The sequence below is a fragment of the Monomorium pharaonis genome, chromosome 9 (genome assembly GCF_013373865.1).
Source record: "Monomorium pharaonis isolate MP-MQ-018 chromosome 9, ASM1337386v2, whole genome shotgun sequence".
Taxonomy (NCBI): Eukaryota; Metazoa; Arthropoda; class Insecta; order Hymenoptera; family Formicidae; genus Monomorium; species Monomorium pharaonis.
This window is the reverse complement of record NC_050475.1, coordinates 20,066,579-20,088,194: the sequence shown is the minus strand read 5'-3', so window position 1 is coordinate 20,088,194 and position 21,616 is coordinate 20,066,579. Positions and strand designations below refer to the sequence as shown.

The following is a 21,616-nucleotide window of genomic DNA, read 5'->3' as shown; positions in this document are numbered from 1 at the left end:
GCTTTTATTTTATTGAAAAAAAGGAACTATTTAAAATAGTCTTTTGAATGGATTTCTATATCCATGGCAGCTTTTAGAAAAAAAAGTTAGAAGTACGTGAATAAATAAATATTAGATTTATTAAAGATAGATAAATGCTTATTCAAAAATAAAATAAAAAGAGCAACAGTAAAGCAAGGCTCTTGAAAGTTAAACAACGAAAGCAAAGAAAATTTGAAAAAAACGTAGTATAAGAATAGAGAGCCACAGCAACGCGTGGCAGGGCATAGCTAGTCAGATATAAAAATACAAGCGATGCAAATAGCGTTCTTAACCTGGATAAATTTCTGAAAATTAAACAAATCTTTTATTATTTTTTCCTTGCTGTATTTTGCATTTTTTTCTTTTAAGGTAATATTACCTTTAGTGTTTTCTACGTCAATAATTAAAAAAAATTTTTTACATTAAAAACTCTAATTAGTAAATAATAAAGCCGATAAAGTAATAAAGTCCGCTGTTATCATCATAGTAATATTTTTTAAATTTTTTGGAAAAAATAAAAGATACGAATTTTTTCCTTGATTTTATTTTTCTGAAATTAAAAACACACTAACTATAAATGATAAAAAAAATTATATTATAATGTTAGAATTCGCAATAATGCGTGCATGAAGGAAGTTCTTCGAGTCCGGAAGCTGCTGGAATTGGAAATCGCCGCGAAGGCGTTCCTAGACGAAATCGTTTATCCAATTAAGATGTTAATGAAGACTGTCAAAGATTGCTCCGTTTCCGCGTGTATTATTCATCAGCTGCCTTCCTTGTTTGCAAACCATACAGACCTTTCGCTTAAAACAAGCAATAACATGTCACATATTAAGTAAAACAAAAAATACTAAACAGAATAAATACGTATAAAAATAAAACAATTAAAGAGTTTCCTACAAAAATTAAGTCCATTTTTTAAATCTGGATTATAGCGCCAAATCATTTTCTCTCAAAATATTAATCAAGGCTTACTTTATTCTTATATTTATTATATATTCAGAGAAAAAGGATCATGTGACTAGTTTAAAGATAAATATTTTATTTCCTAAAAATATAGTTTTTCGGATTTCCCTCTTTTGTAAAAAAAAAGATGCCTACAGCTTCATTTATATTTGGCGCAAAGTAGCGCTTTGCAGGATGAGATTCATCCGCGGGTGGAATCTTTTCAGTCCGTTTGCTGAAAATGCTGTGCGAACCACGAGTCATTCACCGGGGCGTAAAAACGAGGAAAAAATACGGTAAAATTGACGAAAACGAAAGTGAAGGTGAGTAGAGCGACGATGAAGCGAACCGTTACAAAACCGAGGCGTGATAGTAAAAGGATGAGAAGGTCGCGGATCGGTTCACTTTCTAACTGTCATAACATCCTGAAATAGCATGGTAAGAGTAGTCCCAGCCAGTCCCCAAGCAGGTAGAAGACAACCCGTTGTCTTTCGTTTCTGAAATAACGAAATTCGTAATAAAGGTTGGCTCGTCGCGAAAGGTTACACAGTGCGAGAAGATATCATAAGATTATGAGGATGTGTGCGAGGTATATCCGATTTACAAAGTGATCTCTCTACCGGAGGATTCAAGGAGTATCGCCGTTTGCTTTACTCACCGAAAGAGAATTCGGGGGAATCAATGTTTTCAAAACTTTCGAATATCAAGATGAGCCTTTACTAATTGAAAAATATAACATTTTTATTATATTATTATATTTGGGAGTTAAAAAAATAAATTTCCCGAATTCAGTAGTTTTACCACGAGAAACTTAATATTAATAAAAAATTACTATTTTTTTCAAAAAAATTTTAATTTTGTTGACGTATTTGCCACAATCGTCGTATAATTTTCTTTTTCTTATAAAAAGACATCTCGTACAAATTTACTTGTACTATAAAATTTCCAAGTGTCTCTAAGTACACGTCATCGCATTGCGCCGCTTACAGTCGCCTAATGCAGCGAGGAAATGGCACGCAGGAAGAAAGACGGAGGAAGAAGAGAAGGTATAACAGTTAGTTTCTTTAGCGGGATGAACGAGCCGGTATTTAAGGTCGAAGGAAGAGAATAGCTCTTGCGCAACTGCACGTTTGTGTCAGTCAGTAGGTAGGAGGTCGCGTCCGACTGAGAAGCGATAAATAAGTTCCGTGATATAACGAGGTAGGATCGCGTCACGTGTCGTGTCTTCTCGAACTGTCGTATTTAAATTTCGAGAGACAATTATATTAAAAAGTAACAAAAAATTTTGTTATTACATATTATGATACATAACATGAAGAAAAAAGAACTTTTAATAAATAATAAGAAAATTATATTATTAAACAAAACATATGAAACTTGATAAAGTATATAAAATTAATAAAAAACTTATTTTAATATAGACTTTTAGCTTTAGGTAATTTCTCGCAATAATATTGAACTTTTTGTGTAAAACCTCATTTTTTATTGTATTACAATGCAAAAGAGCGCCGCGCTTCTCCAGCGTTTGTCCAGCCTGTACCTCCAATCTTTCTTTGCAGAATTTAAGCCTCTCGTCGCGAGAAGCAGCGACCGAGCAAACAAAGAGTAGATAGGAAGACAAGAAACGTCTCGTGTGTAAGAATTTAAATTGTTAAGCAAAGCCGTCGTCCCGCGTCGGCCGCACTCGAAATTCCCCGCGCGATCGTGATCGACGTCGCGCAAGTGACGAGCGGCGTTGCACACCAACAGAACCCAACGGTGCACGGATGCTCGAGGGTCGCGATTAACACGGTTAATCGCGATTCGCGTACTTCCGCCCCGCTGCGCCGTCTTCGCGGCCCGGCGTCGTATGACCTCCGCGCGGCTGCAAGAGAGCGCCGGGAGTATCATGTTCCCGGTGCAGACGGACAGCAGAATCGCATTACCTTATACCGTAATGTCAAGGTTCAATTATTTACAAGGCGAGCGTTAAGGCACGAATTAATAAGCCGTACCGTTGCACGCGCGCGCGGATTTATCGTCTCGGCCGCCGTACTCGAATTCGCATTAGCGCCGGATCTGGCACGCTCGCGCGTGCCGAGGCGTTCATTTATCTCGGTTGTCACGTCCTCGTTTAAAATATCATATGCCAATAGGAAAACGAGAGAAGGATACTTTTGTGACAGTTATATTATAGTTTTATTAGTAACTAGCATACAATAATTTAATTAGTGTATTCTAAAGATTAATTTAAAAAGTTGGTTTTTTTTTCGTCAGCACCCACATAGTTTTGTTATATATAATATTATATTATTATTGTAATTATATTAAAAAATTTTAATTAATAGAAAAATTATATTTAGCACCTGCTGCAGACCGAAATAACCGATCTTAACTTTAAGTTCAAAACATTGATCTATCGAATAATTAATTTACTATTATTGTATAATTTTATCGTCATAATCATAATCAGGACTTAAGAATATTATTAGAACACAGCCCTCTTTGATAATCCACAGAAATGCGCTATTAAACCGTATTTACTAAACAGTTTTAATCGCCTAAAGTGCGTTTTTATTTTCGCAATTAAAATATACAAGAAAATAGTCAGCGGGATTCCATAAGTTAATACAAGACTCCGTTAAGTGCCACTCGAGAGAAGTGCTCTCGTCGCGTTTTTAACTTGGAACGAGAATAAGACGCTATTAGCGGCGGGGAAAAGTGACGGCGTCGTAGAAACGGGTTCTCCGGACGGTGGTTTCGGGTGAATCAGCTTCTGGCATTTAGAGGAAGAATCAACTTTTACAGTTAGGAAGGGGGGGAGGGAAGAAGGAACGCGCGAACGCGAAGAGGAAAACCGGAGGTCATGGCGGTTCCAATTGGCTGCTTAAATATTTATGAGGACGTTCCCCATTCAAGACGCGAGAGCCTAAGCAGCACCACCCGAATTCTTGTCCTTTGTAAACTTTCTCCCGAACGCACTTCACGAAACGCGCTTCTTTATGCCGTCCACTTTTCTCCGTCGACGAGCAAATTAAGATGACGTCCCGAGACACATCAGTCTCGAGTGTTTCCTAAATTTTTTTATATGTGTGGGACGCATATTTAAATACACGGACGAAAATGCATTTCAAATATGTCCTAATGCCTAAGTAAAGTTGAATATTTAATACGATTGAAAGAATTCTTTCAAAAACTAAACAAGAAAACAAAAAGTTAAATTTTCAGAAAACAAAAGAATTTGTCTTCAACTTTATTGTACAAAGATAATTTTGCTCCAGATGTATAATATAAAAACAAATTTTAGACTCTAATTGATATTTTGTGAGAACCCATTAAAAAAATGTCTGCATTTGTTTCATTTTTATGAAAATTTTATATTTATTACTTTTTTATATTTTTCGTTCTCTGATTCTTGCTGGAACATAATGATTTACGATGTGATGCTACCCAGATTTAAAAAAATGGCTTTGTTTAATTATCGTGGGAAACCTTCCAATTACGTTAATATTTAATTTAATAAAACTTAAAAATTAACGATATATGAAGAACGTAATCCATTACTTAATATTAGGTAAAAAATGTTGTAAAATGCAAATTTAACAAACATGAAAGAGAGTGAATGTTAAATACATTTTAATACGTAATAAATTTTCATAAAACACGGCACGGCAACAGATATAATCCGTTACTTAATAAGAGAGTTTATCCTGCGAAAAACCAGCTGGAAGTGATTTGCATGCCGCAAGTTGCAGAATCGCATTATTTTTCCAAGACGTTCCTCTTAGATGTTCGGAGAGACGTTACGAGCAAGGAAAAAAAAACAAGTCCCAAATCACGTTCTTCTCTCTTTCAAGACATTGTCTTCTATAAATTAATAAGAGCTCGTTAGCATAATTATGCGTCCGGGCAATCAGGTTGGAATGCTCGTTGGACGCGGGGCTGCTGGCGATGTCAATCCAGGTCAAACGACGTTTATCTAGCGTAAATCTAGCGAAGAGATGAGCTTCTCCTCAAAAACGCACGTGACCACGAGGAAACGGCCACAGAGTCCTTTCCGCGCGCGGAATCGCGTAACGTCGGTTCGCAATGCGGCCGCTCGTACGCAGAGAGAAAGATTTCCCTAGATTTAATAAACAGTTTTGCTCGACTATTTTTTGGTTTTAATAAATTTTACACGGATTTCTTTAGATTTAATAAAATTTATTACACAGAAAAAAAGTAATATAGCCAATAACATATGTAATTGCGGGCTGCGAACATAAAATACTTAATACAATAATATTTGCTATTAATGCAAGTACAATGTTGATACTGCAATAGCATATATTATTGTATTGACTATATCTGTAGTTGGCAGCCCGCAACTACATATCTTATTGAATATATTACACTTTTTTCAGTGTAGAAACCAAAAAATATATACTTTGAAATAGTCGAACAAAACGACGGTTTATTAAATTCGAAGAAATCTTTCTCTCTGTGTATCGTCGATATTTTGCACAATGCACCGAGCGTACGTCCAGCGAATCGATATACGGCGGTCGGTCGCTCATTGATCTAGAATATCTAGATCCACGCGGGGATAATTAGCTCCGAGCCGCCGTAATCCATCATCCGCGGGTCTTACCTTCGTCCTTTCCCCCCCCCCCATTCCTATTGTACAATATTTCTCGCTCGACAGTCTCTACCGTCGAGGCGCGACTTCCGACTACGATTTGCAGCGAGAACCACGAGATATCGAACCTCTGAATTTCCTTTCCCCACGTACGTACAATCATCATTAGTTTCCTACGGCGGCGGCGTCGTTCGTTCGAGTCGAGCGAGGATCAATCAAGGCGAACGTGTTTACGGTAAACATTCTCACGATAAATCGCCCGCCGCGGCAATTATTTCGGGAAAGGGGGAGAGAAAAAAATCGCGGAAGGCGCGAGGGTAACCGACCGAATTGTCACGTCGCGCTCGCTCGCGGTGCGTGTCTTGCGTAAATCGAGAGAGAGAGAGAGAAAAAAAATAAAGAAGTAATAATTTTGCGATCCACAGCGAGAGGCGACGACAGGAGTCGACGTCGACCGGGAACAGGAGAGAAAAAAAAATAACGGCACTCCGCTTCCCGCTCGAGCTCGCCGAACGCCGCGGCGCGGCGGCGTATTGCACACGCCTCGCGTACATACACGTATCGTCGATTGCGCTAGTGCGAATCCTGCGTAACACTTTCTAGAGCCGACATTACACACCCGGCGATATATACCCGGACGTTATAAGAGCGCTCGAGACGTTGGAACAAATAGAACTTGCGCGAGCGCGCGCGCTCGAAATGTCCCGGCGCGGCGGTCACTCGCGCGCTACCGGCGTGTGACGGCGGCGCGGACTCGCGCGCGGTTCGTCCGGCTCTGTCACGGCGAATAGCGTATTTCCGCTATTTCCAGGTTCTATTCGTCGCGAATTAAAGCCGCGCCCATTGAGCTTTAATGATCCTCTCTCGTGGGACGCGTTATTATCGAAATTACGCATGTGCTCGAGGCATATTTCAAATTGCCTCATCTTTTGTTATTCAAAAGTTACAATGCAAAAATAATTGAACTTTCTATGAAAACCAAACAAGTGCGTATTTTTTTTTTAAGTCCAGGTGGCGCACTAAACTCTATTCCTCCTCAGTAGCATCGCCATTGCGTTTTGTTTCAGGTTAATAAATATAAAATTTCTGCAAGAATCGAAGAAGTCCATAGGTTTTTTTGTAAGTCCTGAAAATATTAATATATCAAAGTTTGTAACTGTTTCATAAATTACCTATTATATATTCAAAGAAAAATTACATTTGGTGAATGATTTAAAGATAAAAAATCATTTCGTTTCTTAAAAATTTAACTTGTTTGATTTTCGTAGGAAACTATTTAATTACTTTTTTTATAATTGGAAAAATTTGCCTCACGTTTTTATCGCCCGAGAGATTACCTTAAATGTTAGAAAAGAGACCGGATGTGTTTCGGGTTCCGCCCAAATTTCTGCGAGATGTACCGAATTTTTCGATTTGGATCCCCGATCCACGAAACGAGGCGGAATCCAGGCAGAGATCGCACGCACACGCACACGCGTAACTCTCGCGCGAGAACGCGAGAACAAAGTCATTGCTATTCGCGGGCCGCCACGGGAAACGGAAGTCCTCCATTATCCCCCGAGGCATCGGATACGCCCGTATCGCGGCATATTCCGTCTCATACGTCGGCGAGACGTCGGCGTCGAGCGCAAATTTCCCTTCTTCCGGACCTCCAAGCGAGAAACCACGTGACACACAGGCGCAAGGCACAAAGCGGCGACCGCAGCGCGAAAAACTCCTTGGAACGAATGGCTGACACAAATGACGCAAAATAATAATAATAGCCACGTAATAATAATAATAATAAATGTATGCGGAATTTCTACGTTCTCGAATCCCGCGCGGCAAATTAAATCTGATGCTAATCATTTATCTCAGACTGACCGCCAGGTGAAACAACGCTTCTTTCGCCGGTTTTGGCCGACAATATTAATGACGCACCGCCGGTTTGATTTGTTGCGCCTCCTTCAGCGGAGACAGCGGTGATTTATAATACAGTAACGCGAAAACTTTTCCGCGCCGCGACGACGAAAGGTAGATTCGCACCCTGAAGAAAAAGAGAGAGAGAGAGCGCACGCAAGAGATGAATAAGTCTCGCGGGGATGCGGCTCTCCCGAGAGAATCCATTCATCCGCTCATTCACCCGCGATAAACAATCGCGAAAATATACTCCGTATGCAAATTCCATTCGCGTCGTTCGCCGCGGCGCGGATAATCATTAATGACTGTTTTCGTTTCCTGCTGACTTTTATATGGACATCAATGATTTTTAACGGACACGATATAAACTAAAATTTACATCTCTAATATATTGGCGTTTTTTTAAGATTTTCAAGAAATAATGGCTCTAATTTCGAATTTAGAAAATCAGATTGAAAATTTACGCATTAACTGCCAACTGAAGATGGCCGAAAACAATGTGCCGATACGTCTGTACATTAAATTTATTTTTATTAAATTGTTATCGAGCAAAATCCAACCAGCTTTAGCTCTATTAGCGATTTATTTACCTTGGATATCTTTTCGTCCGAGAAAAATTCGCCCGATCGCTCGCGAGCTGGCCGCGGTCTTAATAGTGGAATCTCGAGAAGTCGCTCGGAAGTCGTTGATCGGCGACGGTAATAGGATTACGCGGCTTAGCGCCAGGCGTAATTCCGCTCAATGAGAAACGTGCTTATCGACGTCGGGGTCGCGGACAATTCGACTCGCTCGGATTAATCAGGAGCATCGGGATGAATCGTTCACGGCAACTGTTTTGGGATTGCTACAAGCTCCGAATTTCACGAGTACGCATTCTAATCCCCGGATTATGACTGTTTTGAAAAAAAGAAACAAATGTCAAATTAACATTGTTTTATATACATACGTAACAATATATAATTTTCTTAGAAGAATTTTAAAATCTTAAAGTCCAATAATATTATAGTCTTATTTCCATACTATAATTGTCACCTCAAGAATATAATACCTTTATAATTATAATCTTCGATTTGAACGTGTAGTATTTTCTATTCAACATTTTTTTCCCTTTTTATTCAAAAAAATGATTAAATAACAAGAATACCATTTTCAGGGTTAAACTATATAAAATCTTACAATAAATCTTTATTCAAGTAAATTTTTTTACTTGACACAATATAATTTTATTTCAAAATTTCCATTTTGAAAAATATTGTTAAAAATAACATTTTTTTCCTGTGTGCGCGCAAAACCTAAATTCACAGGAAAGACGAAAATACAGATCGAAATTGTTCGATAAAAAGTAAATAAAAAATAGGAATTCTTAGGTGTGCAACGTAACACAATACAAAATTAATATCTACATCATTCCCAGAGAATTGGAAAACAAGCAACTTGTGATCAGCCCTTATTTAACTTATACTGCCATAAATTATTAGTTTTAAAATATGCAACCTTCTCTTCTCTCTCCTGAACGTTTCACACATTTTCGAGTAGTACCGCCTTTCCTGGGGATGATGGAAACGGCAGGATACACGATGGACAAATCAATCCAGCATGGATCGAACTTAATAAACCAATGAGATTGAGGTTGACGAATGATCTGGCGAGCGAAATGCGCGCGAATGTCCATGGCGACGCGTGCGTTTCGCACACACGCAACTGCATGGTGCCCGATATTACCGGGCACGCGTGAAAGTCGGCGTGCGACGGCCCCTCTGTCCTCGGTCCGCTTTAATTACGAGAAGCTCGTGAAACCGATCGTTTCTGATGGCGAACGAGCCCGCGCGCGCAAAAGCCAGCCGCGACGGTTTATCGCACGGGAGGAAGTGGATTATTACAGCGGCTTACACTCACCCGGGCACTCCCTTTCGACGGAATGTCCTTCGCGTCGCGTCTGTCATTGTTCCCCGCGCTATTTCTTGACCGTTTATCTCCTCGGCCACCGCGAAACCACCGGCGGTGGTGGTAAGTACGCGCGTTGCGAGGGACCGATCGTTAAGCGCGATAGAACTGGAATTGGTAATAATGAGGAGAGGCAAGCGAACGCGAATGTTCATCCGTATCTGTTATTTCACATCATGCTTGTTTTATACTTATCTCAAATTTATTATATGTGCATTCAGAAATAAATTTATTTTTATGTGGGAGAGAGAGAGAGTTGCGGAATGCGCCCCGGTGGCCTAAAATTGCATATCATTGAGGTTTTACATTTGTACTTGATAAAAGCAACACTGAGTAACAGAAATTTTAAATAAATAAAAAATAAATATTAGATTTGCAAATTAATTCTCAGCCTCAAAATTTAATCAATGACAGCACTTATTCAAATAAAAATTTTTTCCCGTCCTGTGGTAGTTTAAAAGTACCAAGTCTAAGCTTCAAAATGCACTACAATAAATGGGAGTTCTGCTGACCTCAGAAAGCAGGTGTGAAAACGATGTCGTTCAACAAGCAGCATCTGAGGCACTGCCTTCTGTTTACCTTTCAATTGGAAAAAAATGCCGCAGAAGTTATATTTTAGTTAGGAAATGATTTGTTTGGTTTTGGGCGAAAATGCTGTTTCGTACAGTACGTGTAAAAAGTGATTCCAAAGATAGACAAAACTTTAATTAATAAGTTTCTTCTTGCTTCCTGCCTGTTAATAATAATTCAAAAATTAGGTATAACCTGCATTAATTTTTTCTTAAATTATTCAGCTAATAATAATGTAATCGTGCAATTTTATATTTTCTAGATTTTAATATTTTTATAAAAAAGGAATTCCCGTGTGGAAATTCTACCTAGGTTGTAATCAGGGCCAAGTTAGATTTCCTTACTTTTATTGAGGCCCAAGTTAGGACGCCTACCTTGGTTCAATATCGATTTGTCCCGCTTCTTAATCTAGAGCCTACATTGGTTTTCAAACTTGGACCAATATAAAAATTTAGCTTGAGCCAAACTAAAATTGTTTAGTATTATAATAAAATAAAAATTTTATTTTTACTATTTTTATTTTATTTTATTTTATTTTATTTTATTTTATTTTAATTTTAAATTAATTTAATTTAATTTAATTTAATTTTAATTTTATTTTATTTTATTTTATTTTATTTTATTTTATTTTATTTTATTTTATTTTATTTTATTTTATTTTATTTTATTTTATTTTATTTTATTTTATTTTATTTTATTTTATTTTATTTTAATGTATTTTAATTTAATTTATTTAATTTAATTCTTATTTAAAAATAATTTTATATTTATTTATAAAATTATTTTTCAAATAATTAAAAACTTGCCGCTGGTAGTTTTGAACCCGGGACCTTAGGATTACAAAACTTGTACTCTATCTACTGAGCCAATTGACTTATTGATATTGGGTACTTATTATTGTCTATATATACTTATTAGTACATTAAAATTAAAATTAGACTTTTGAGAAAAAATTGTAAGAGGCACTTTTATTGCAGATTCTTATTCGGAAAAATCATACAAACATATTAAACAAAAATTCATCTCAGAAAAAGTTGATAATTATTGTGTAAACAATGTTAATTAAAAATTAAAAAATTAAAAAATAATTAAATAAAAAATAGCTTTGTGTCAAAAGTTATGAATGTTTTGGGCTAAAATTTTCAAGACTTTTAGAGAATAGTAACCGCTACTATTTAAGCCTTATTACAAGAATTTGCCATCACTTGTCCATTTGTTATTAACAATTTAAAAAAAGGTAAATTTTGGCAGTTTTTAATTTTTTTCTCCTTAAAAAATAAACCAATTGGAACGTTCGACGGCTCATTTAATAGATATTTTTAATACCTATAAGCTTATATTTTTTGTTTTTTGCTAACAGTAATAAATTTTTTTTTATTGCCAAAAAACGAAAATTTTCACCATCTTTCATTGTTTACACAATAATTCCCAACTTTTTCGAGTTGAATTTTCGTTTAATATGTTTGTATGATTTTTCCGAATAAGAATCTGCAATAAAAGTGCCTCTTACAATTTTTTCTCGAAACAGTGGTTTCTGAGTCTAATTTCCCTGTACTGTATATGTTATAAACTGACGCAATTATATTATTTATAAAAGCAGTTAAATTTTGCAAAATATATTAAAAATAAATAGCATTAATTTATTTACCTATTAATTTCATTGTTAAATTTGTCTTTTTCCATAACCTTAATAATTTGATGGAAATTGCAATCTATTTAGCACTAATACTTTGAAGCGTTTAAATGGTTAATTATAGATGGTTAATTATATTTAAGTTGGGCTTATATATGTAAAATAAATTAGGCCAAAATTACAGGATATATCATTGCCCAATTTATTATATTTAATAAATAAATAAAAACAACAATTTTAAAATATATCAATTATTTATTATATTTTATGCATTATGTATTATACATATAATCGTATCGTTTAATCAATCGAAATAGATATCAGTATTTGTAATACAGAAATGGTATTTTTGTTTTTCTTTACAATCTATTTAAAAGCCAAACATAGAAGTTTATCATCAATCTTCCGCAATTCTTGCTATTACTCAATGTTAATAGCACAAATTTCAAGATACTACTAGAAATACATACTGTAATCTTTAATTCTGATTATGATAGGTTTGTTAAACACAAAATTTTCTTTTCCGTTTCTCTCTCCATTAACGCAGTGTAATCAGTGGGCTCACGGAAAGCGGAATTTATGACGAGATGGAATCTATTACAAGGGAATACGGTGATTTAGCGAAAGGTGAACATGCCTTTTACGGCACCCGATTCGTTCGAGAGAAAACGAGCGTATGCACACGTGGCACGGCGTACACGTGGTAGCGGGCACAATTTTCATTGTAATCCGTGCATCTTTTCTGCCTCTCCGCGCGCGGTTCGCGAACGGAGCGATGGCGACCGCGTTCCACAGATAGCCGAACCCTTCCACTGCACTAATCGCTAATGGACGCACAAATTGTTCCCGGGAAAACGGCGTGGAAAACGACGCGCCGCGGTCGACCGATGGCGAAATTTTCCTGAGATCACAATAATCGCCGCAATTAGCGTCGATCCGATGAAGTTTTCCACGCTACAGGGCGTTTCGCGATCGTGAGATAAGACGCGAAGACCGAGGAGAGGACTGTGAAAAGGAGAGCGGCTAACAATCGGCGGTTTTGAACAGGAAGCCCCCAACGTACCATTGTTTCTCTCTCTCTCTCTCTTTCGGGCGTCATGCATTAATTAGGATTGTTCCGGGCATCGGGGATATATTAATTAAGACCGTCTTCCTCCCGAGACCATCGACACGCCACGGTGGCGTACATTCCGCTCTTAATGACGCAGTATCGCGTGCACAATAAAAATTTGCATAGGATCCTATTGTTTACGCAAAACTCCCGAACGGAGTCTCACACGTGTGATTTACACTTCAGATCCGAGTGATGGATTTGTATGCATTTAGAAATCCGAGACATTTGAATACGCAAAAAAAAGACGTATTCTTGTTTTGAAAATATCTTCACTTTCGAAATGTTAATTATTAAAATGAGACTGAATATAATTTGTATGGTTTACATAATAATGTGTATGGTTTTATCAAAACAATTATATATATTGAGCTCTTTAGATGATTATTATATTGTAATATTGAAAATAATATTTTGCTAAAATATTATTAAAGTTTTTTAAAAAAGATTAAATTATTAAAAGCGAGATTATCATTCACGTGTAAGTAAGAATGCAATTTTTTTTACGTTTATATATAAAGATACATATATATGAACAATTAACTAATAGAATTATTGTTAGTTTTAATTTGATACTAATATTCTCAATACCATTTCTATATCTAAACTTGCTCATAAGAATCTTCAATCTCCTGTGGAGAAATAACATTTTTCTTGAAAGCAAAATTCATTATCGTGATAATAATAATAAATTAGAATTCTCTTACTCCAATCCTTATTCCTATCCTTTTGTTATTTACGTTTTCCCAAGCGTCGCAATCTATCGGTAAGTTAATGACGGAGTTTTCTCGAGATACAGAACGTAAAATGTAACACACATTAGTACATTACACACAGCGATCGTACTGAGTCATGAATAAGGATCGGCTAAAGGTAGAGAGAGAGATTTCCAGATCGCACGTAATAATTGAACTTTCGCGGTGATAATACGAGCGCGCCGGGGCGATTAGTCAGACGTACGAAGGAACGTTTCGGAATACCTTGCAGTGGCATAAATAACCGCCGTGGGATATTGCGAGGTGGCCGGAATGCAAAAATCACGAATTAATCTCGCGTCCGGTAAACGGCCCCGCGCAAGGACGCGTCAGGAGCAACTTTTCCCTGGGCTAACGAGAGCCCAGGAGAGACGGTAATGTTATTACGGCAAAATGGGAAAAAAAGAAGGAGGAGGAGGGAGAGCGAGAAACGGAACGTGGAAAGGAATCGCGCGCCTTTCCGTGGTCGCGCGCGTGCAAGTGCAAGTAATGATATGATGAAGTGCAATATCCGAATAGAGGGATAACGTCCCTCCCCCCTGCCCGCATTTTCCTTCTGTCCCTCTAGCCGCCGTACTTTAACTCCGGAACTCTTTGAAGTTGGATTGGCAAGAGATTTCAACGGTAACTCGTCGATAGCCCGTTTTCAAAGTGCTAAGGCGACTCAAAACTTCGCTCGATTTGAAATTTAATGACGGCGAAAGCGGAAAACTGCACGATTTGAGATGAATATATAGAAAGGATTTTAATATTTCTTTGAGTTGAAAGTTTCTTCTGTTGATTTTGTGATCGTTACGTTTTGCACGAGACGGGTGAAGCGACGAGAAATTTTAAATGAAAAGGCGGGTGAGGGAAAAGGTCGCCGTGCGAAGTTTGGAGATCTCCTCTAGTAAAAGAGGCCATTGTGTTGCCGTGTCGGAGGATATTAATTAGAATTAATGAGAGAAGACAAACGCGTTCGCGCGCGTCGTTTCCGTTTCTGCGGCTTCTTGCGCGACGCGCTCATCTCATGGATGGAAAACCGTTGAATATGATTTACTTTGGAATCTGAAAAAAAAGGTACAAACCTCCACTTTTCAATAAAAATCTTAGTTATTATAATTTCAACAATAATATATCATTTTCTTGGAAATTTCTTGAAACTCTTATTTTAGAATTTTATTCTAATGTTTTTTTGTTACAGTTTACATTGCCAGAAGAAAATTAATTAAATTATATTTATCTATATCTTTTTGCTCTGGAAAAAACTAATTTAGCAACGTTAAACATATATTTAATTTTTCACATAATTTTTAATTTTTTAAATTTTTGTGAGTAAATATTATGATAAAATATATAAGAGAATAAAAGTTTAAAGAAACTGCAGAGAAAAATCTATTTGAAATCATAAATTACCTATGTTTCGTCTTTTAATATTTGCACAAGCTGATGTAAATACCTGAAAGAAACGACAAGGCAACGATGTAACGCCAAAAATATTTTTCTCGCGAATTGAGAAACTCTCACCAAACTTCTTATCTGACAAAAGCCTAAACTTTGCTATTGCAATCTAAAAAACGCGTTTTATGTATTAACCTACATTTAAGAAAAGAAAGTACAAAAGTGTCAAGAAACATTTCGTTTATTTGTGCCTCTCACCCTCGTAACTTTGTTATGCATTCATTCATTATGTAAGACTGCTATTGATTTTTGTTCAATTATGCTTCCAGATAGTTTTCAGATATGAGTCATACAGATAAATTTTCTTCAATTATTTATAGGAATAGTTACTCCAAATAGACGGTGAGTTAGGAAAGCAAATTTTCGCGATTACTTTCCTCCCGTGAGCTTGCGAAAGTTTTCCGCACGTACGAGGAATGTTTCAACCTCGGGGAATTTCGATATTTCGTTTGGCACAACGTCCACGCGATTTCGATAGCGTGATATAACGATTACGTTAGTGCACCGCGTGATCGAAGTGCTGTTTTTCGCGAAGGCAAATACCGATTCGACTAAAACGTACACGTGCGAAACCGCAACGCGTCACTGACCTACGATACATATTTCCATCTCGCAATTTCGCGAATTTATAATAAGCAATGTTTAGTATTATATCTAGCAGATATCTCCAAAGATTATTATGTAGAAAAATATTTATCTAATAATTTATATTTGTTAACGAAACATATTTCATTCTTTTACATCAGAATTAATATTTGTTGCAAAACAATGTCATAATTTGAAAAGCTATTAATCCAATCAAAATATATATTTTGGAAAGAAATTTCTTAAATTAAGTAAAACGTCGGAAATTTTTCTGATGATTACGTTTCTTCGATATAAAATTTAATCTTTCGCACAAAGTAACATAATTATATAATAATCACTATTACGCTCTGAATCTAGATCGAACAATAAAGTATGAATTTATATCACTTTATTCCGGATGTATATTTAAATACACGCCTTGGACTTATCAATTTTCAATCTTCGAGATGTGTCTTTGCGTATCGCACTTTCGGCGAATAACAATTTCAACATCGTGATCTTGAGTATGAATTTAGGTTAACAAATTTAATGAGATTATACATAGATTTAACGAGAAGGAACAAAATTGTTGAAATCCAATTGCTCAATTGGTGATCGGCGCGGTTTGCAAATTCATTTACGTGGTATTGAGTAATCGCGTATCGTATGCGTATATATCCCAGTTAAACTCGCCGAACCGGAAGAATATAATTGCATTTCGCAAACGAACAAGACAAAATCCGCGAAGAAATGCGTTCGCGATCCCTCTCGTTTTCTGTCCTTTCGATTTTTTTTTTTTTTCAATTTCTAGACCCTGCCACGAGACAGAAAATCGCCAAAAGTGCGTGACGGCGATCGCCCGGCCACGTGAGAGTGAAATTAAGATCGTGACTGACTAATGCGCGTCTTACGTGACATCGGGAGAGAGACACGCGTCGAAAGGCGCATCCTTGTGCCGCGGTTACGCAGTTACGTAAGGAGAAAAGTAAGACACGCACGTACATATGCCAAGGAAGAGGAAGAGAAAGAAAGAGAGAGAGAGAGAAGGGAATAGAAAAGTCGAGGAAATGTGTATCGCCCGATCAAACGCCGGTAACGCTCGTATCGACTGTTATCACTCGCCGATTTTTGCAGAGCCGGTCACGAACCGGCGTCGTGTGTGTCGTTTGAAAAAGAGAAGTAGAAAGGGGAAAGAGACTGACCCGAAACGGGACTTACAACACGACTGTTATCTTCGAAACAGGCTGATCTACTCAATTTTTCAGATTTGCTCTACAGGAGAATAAAAATTGTTATAGCACGTACAAAATTTGCGATAGTTATGCAATGTATAATTAAATTTCATGGTTTATAATTAAAATTTCCTAATACCATAATGGATCTTTTTTTTTCGTGTGTTCGGTGTTTCTCCTGCGAACGATAATGACCTTTTTTCGGGTTTAACGAGACGATTGTACGACGGCCAAGAGTCCTAGAAATTATCCGCGAATTCCGCGCGAGTCATTTATCACCTGAATACGATGCTAATTCAGATACAACGAGAGTTCTGTTTGGGCCGAGCATCTGCTCGGAACAAATGTGAATTTTCTATTATCGCGCACGCGCGCAACGATCGACGCGCGCGGTCGATCGAACTCGCGGAGCGGAGTGAAAGCCAATTCGCATTGTGCACGAGATGAAAAGAGCATTGAGGATGGCGCGCGAAATTACGTAAAAGAAATTCATCTTTGCGCGTCGTCGAACTTACGAGCGCGCGGTCAGTTCGGTCCAGGGCACAGAAGCCGCAAGATTAATTGTTTTCTACCTTTTACCCAACTTCCACGCGATTGTGTAAGCGAACGAATGTTAATGAGAGGCAGCGGCCGGGTCTCCGAGAAACGCACGATCTTTTATTAAACAGCCTTTCATCGAACAATCGAGCTTTCGGTATGTCTTCAACTATGATTCCTCAGATATGTCGGTCGCTTGTGCAAAAAAGGAGTTACACCGTCAAAAATAACGTAAGAAATATCGTAAAAATAGAAGGTGAAATATTAACACTTAATGTGTTAAGGAAGTTTCTCGAAATTCCAAGAATAATTAAATTACGCTACATTTTATTTGTTTTTAAGATGAAATAGATTTTTGCTCTAGAAACTTAAAAGTATGTTTTAAAATTTTTAGAGATTTTCTGTACCACTTTCGTAAATGCACCGAGAAAAAGATTTCCTTAGATTTAATAAAATTAATTAAAAACAAAGAACTATTTCGAAATAGTCGAATACTAATTACTTAAACAAATGCAATTATTTATTAATAATATTTTTTTAATCGATAAACATAATGTTTCGTATAATACACATTATGTCATTAGAATAAAATAAATCAAGTAGATGCAAACAAATAAAAAAAGAGGTTCAAAGAAATCGTTCTCTCTGTGTAAAAAAAAAGAAATAGTCGAAAGGAAGAGGATGATACCAAAGAGACATCTCTTTTTTTTCATGATATCTTAATTATTGAAGCTGTACGGAACCTGCAAGGGTATTCCGGCAAGCTGATGGCAACATCAAAGATACAAGTCTTGCCGCGCGATGAGGACGTGGTGAATAGCGACGTAAATACCTCGCACGTTTGTCAGTTTACTCTCGCAAGTTACATGCTTCGCAGTCGCGCGCGGCGACTTTCTTCATGCTTCCCGACATCCCGACCCAGGCGTTAAACACGACGACCGGGCCGCGATGATCGATCCGCGTCCCCGACGTCTCTTCCCGGCGGCGACTCTGTTCGACTCGTCTTGATCGCGTAGCCGCGACTTTTTTATTTCCCGCGGCATCTTTCGCCGGTCGCAACTCGTGGGCCGGGAATGCGAAACGGCCTCTGCGAAACGAAACGTTTCTCGCACTTTCTTCCCCTGCCTCAGCTGTTCGCTTTTGCACGACGAGCTCTATTGCCGCGTTTATTGAGAGAAAAAAGTCGAAATATTGAGAATCAAGTAACTCTTCATCGATTATAAAAAAAATGTTATGATATACATTTCTACAAAATATATCTCATTTTTCTTATTAATTGGTTCATTCTTAGAACTATTTTTGATTTCTACACTGGAAAAAAAATTGAAGTATTTTGAACCAAATATTTCTTGTGACGTATTCTTTAATAAATATTAATAATGTAGACTCCGATTCCTTTCTATTATTTCGTTTCTTCTCTTTTATTCATTGTGTAAGTAAGAGAGTTTTTTCTTCATCGTCATTTCGTATATTTTCCAACTCAATTTTTGAATCTCATCGACGCAGTGTGTGGTTGAGACACACGAAGCGATCTTTTTGCTTCTTCCGCGGCGAAAGTTTGCATATCACAAACGCGCCGTTCTGATTACATTAGAAATTTCATTTCTTGGGTCAGTTGTAAGAGAGCTTGAGATTCACGTGGCGAACGCAAGAGTGCCGGAAGACACGCGGAAACGCGAGATCAGGCGAGGCGCGTACGTGTTAATTAAGGCAGACTTCGGATGAAAGTCACGGCTACATATAATGACGTGCTCAACTTCTGCGAATCTATCGCGTAACGCAATCGTATTACGGCGAACCGCGCGAGAGAAAGTAAACGAACAGAGTCCCTTTGCCTAAATTCCAGAAAAATTAACTTATAAATTGTATACAGGCTGTAGAATGAGATTATCTATATTTCACTGAATCTAGGAACAAGGACTGTTCAACTTTTTTGCAAAATATTTTAGCAAAAATCCATAGTAAAATCGGTATTACTTTATACAATGTTGTCAATGTTTGCCATTCTTTGAACTATACTATTGTCAATAATATCACAATAAAAATTACTTATTTTGTATCCTCAGAGATTTAATTATAATTATAATTTTACAGAGATGTATATAGAGTTTATTCTGTCTGGATTCCAGCTTGATTAAAAAGTTTGTCAGCATCGGTTAACGCAGTTTGAACTTTTTCTGTTTTCAGTCTTGATCTATGAGACCAGATCACATTCATTAAAGAAGTTACAATGGCAAATCATAATGACAGCCTTCCTGTCAATAATTTAAAGATAGACACACGAAATACAAATTCAGGGACATTTAGGAAAAAAAACGGAGGACATGCTCGAAGGCGCAAAGTTCAATTCCCGGAAAACGGGGGCTTCTGGTAAGCTTATTAAGATGCATTTTTGAGACAGATTAAAAAAGGGGGAAGGGGCGATGTGGGCCTCTCGGAAAAGAAGCGCCGCTTCTTTTATCGGCGACCGTTCAGCGGGATTAAAGCTGATTTACCGGCAAATTTGCGTGTCGGCGCGTACCTGGCGAACACGTCCTTGGCGAACGGAAGCTCGTAAAACGCGCCGAGGATAAATCCCGCGGGCGGGCGAGCCCCGCGATAAAACGCGCAAACGAGCGATGATGCTCGCGTCCCACGTGTCGCGACCGCGATGCATATTGCACGCGGCTTCTCTCGCGGATATCCCACGGAGACCGCATTCCGTGCCAATGGGCAGACGGTGCGTTGCTTTTTACATATGCGGAACGGAGTATAGAATCCGCAGATATGTCAGCCCGTACCAATGCGTCATCCGGCACCGCGCGGCGTGCGCAGTCCCGGGATCTCGATTATTATTTATTATTATTATCACGGCCCCGATTATTCGCGTCCCATATCCGCTAGCGCGAGAGATGCACGTGGGCGTGCGATTGCACCTTTTATTATATTTGTCTAGCGTCTCGAAGAGCGCCGCCGTTCGTTGCATGCAATCTTGATTGCGGCCCGTCCGGCGCGGCGCCGCCGCCGCCGCCGCCGGCTCGGTGATAAATTCAACGGCGCGAGAAATCGATAAGAATCTTCTCCCACATATATATATATATATACGATACACAGAAAACCGTACGTACGGCTAACGAATATAGGAATCCCGAAAGGAACTTCTTCCCTCACGTCAGGAAATTTCGTTCCCGCGCGCACCAACGGTGCAGATAAGCGGCTTTAAAATAACGCTCGGCAGTGTGGAAGCGCAGGACGATAAATCGCCAAGAAGAAGAACAAGAAGAAGGCGTTGCGTAAATTATCGCAAATTCAAAACACGCTTTGTTCCCTCTCTTTCTGCGCTTTCTTGAATCCTATCAATCGCTTGCGAAACCGCGCGCGGCGCAAGGCGAACCCATCATCCGGCCACCCTGTAAACGCGCCGTGCGTGTGCGTGCGTGCGTGCGAGAGAACTCGGGATTTAAATTTTATACCTCGCGAGATCGCGCAGCTGGTGGTCTGACGAGGCGCTTACGCGCGATTTGCACAGAATGCCCCGTATCGGCCTCTCTCTCTCTCGTTCCTCTCCGATTCCCGATTATCGCCGGCGACGATTACACGCACCCTGCCAGGTCGTCCTCGTCGCGCCAACGTCCGTCCGACCCTCGGTGAGATTATTTTCGCCTTTCAAGGGCCGCGCCGTAAACCGCCGCGCCGTCCGGTATCGCGCGGACTTGAAAATATATGACTTGTTGAATTTTTATCCCCTTGTCTTTGCCTCGCCAACATTGCTAATAACATCGCGGATTTTGTATCTCTCAAGTTTCATACATGCACGCTCCTCGCAATATCCCCTTTTCATTACTTGCGAATAAATTTGCCTTCCGTTAATTCGTCGGGTACGCATATATCTTATATACTTCATTTCTATTGCAAAAATAAATAATACGGATATTTTCAGGCGGAAACTTGTACCTAATAAACATTCGTCTCGCAAATTTTATTTAATATACAAAAATTTCATCTTTGTGCTTCCGAGTGTTTATTTGTGTTAAACGCCCGTGCATATATTGCAAAATGTTAAATTTGTGTACTTGTATCTGAATCTTCCCTCCCCCCCCCCCGAGTTTCCGTTTCGAGCTCTAACGCCGATTGCACCAGGCGATTCATTCGCGATTCTCGCGGCGTGTCGCGCTGCACGCTCGCGCGATTTATTTGCGATTCCTGAACCGTACCCAATCGCCACGCGCGTGTTTACATCCACGTAGGAAACACCTTGGTCTCGGCACGAAAACCCAGTTAGCGGGCGAGCTGAACCGAGCCGAGCCGAGCCGGGCGTTTCTCGAGGCCGTCCTCGAGATCTCTCTTAATCCTCGGAAACGCGAGAGGCCGGTGGAAGGGAAGGGG

General features: G+C 38.6%; 1 protein-coding gene across 7 annotated transcripts in view; it reads right to left on the bottom strand.

The window, feature by feature from the left end:
- LOC105838780 (serine-rich adhesin for platelets) overlaps window positions 1–21,616 on the bottom strand; it is a 71,741-nt gene that overhangs the window by 19,909 nt on the left and 30,216 nt on the right. The gene's annotated exons all lie outside the window — the stretch shown is intronic.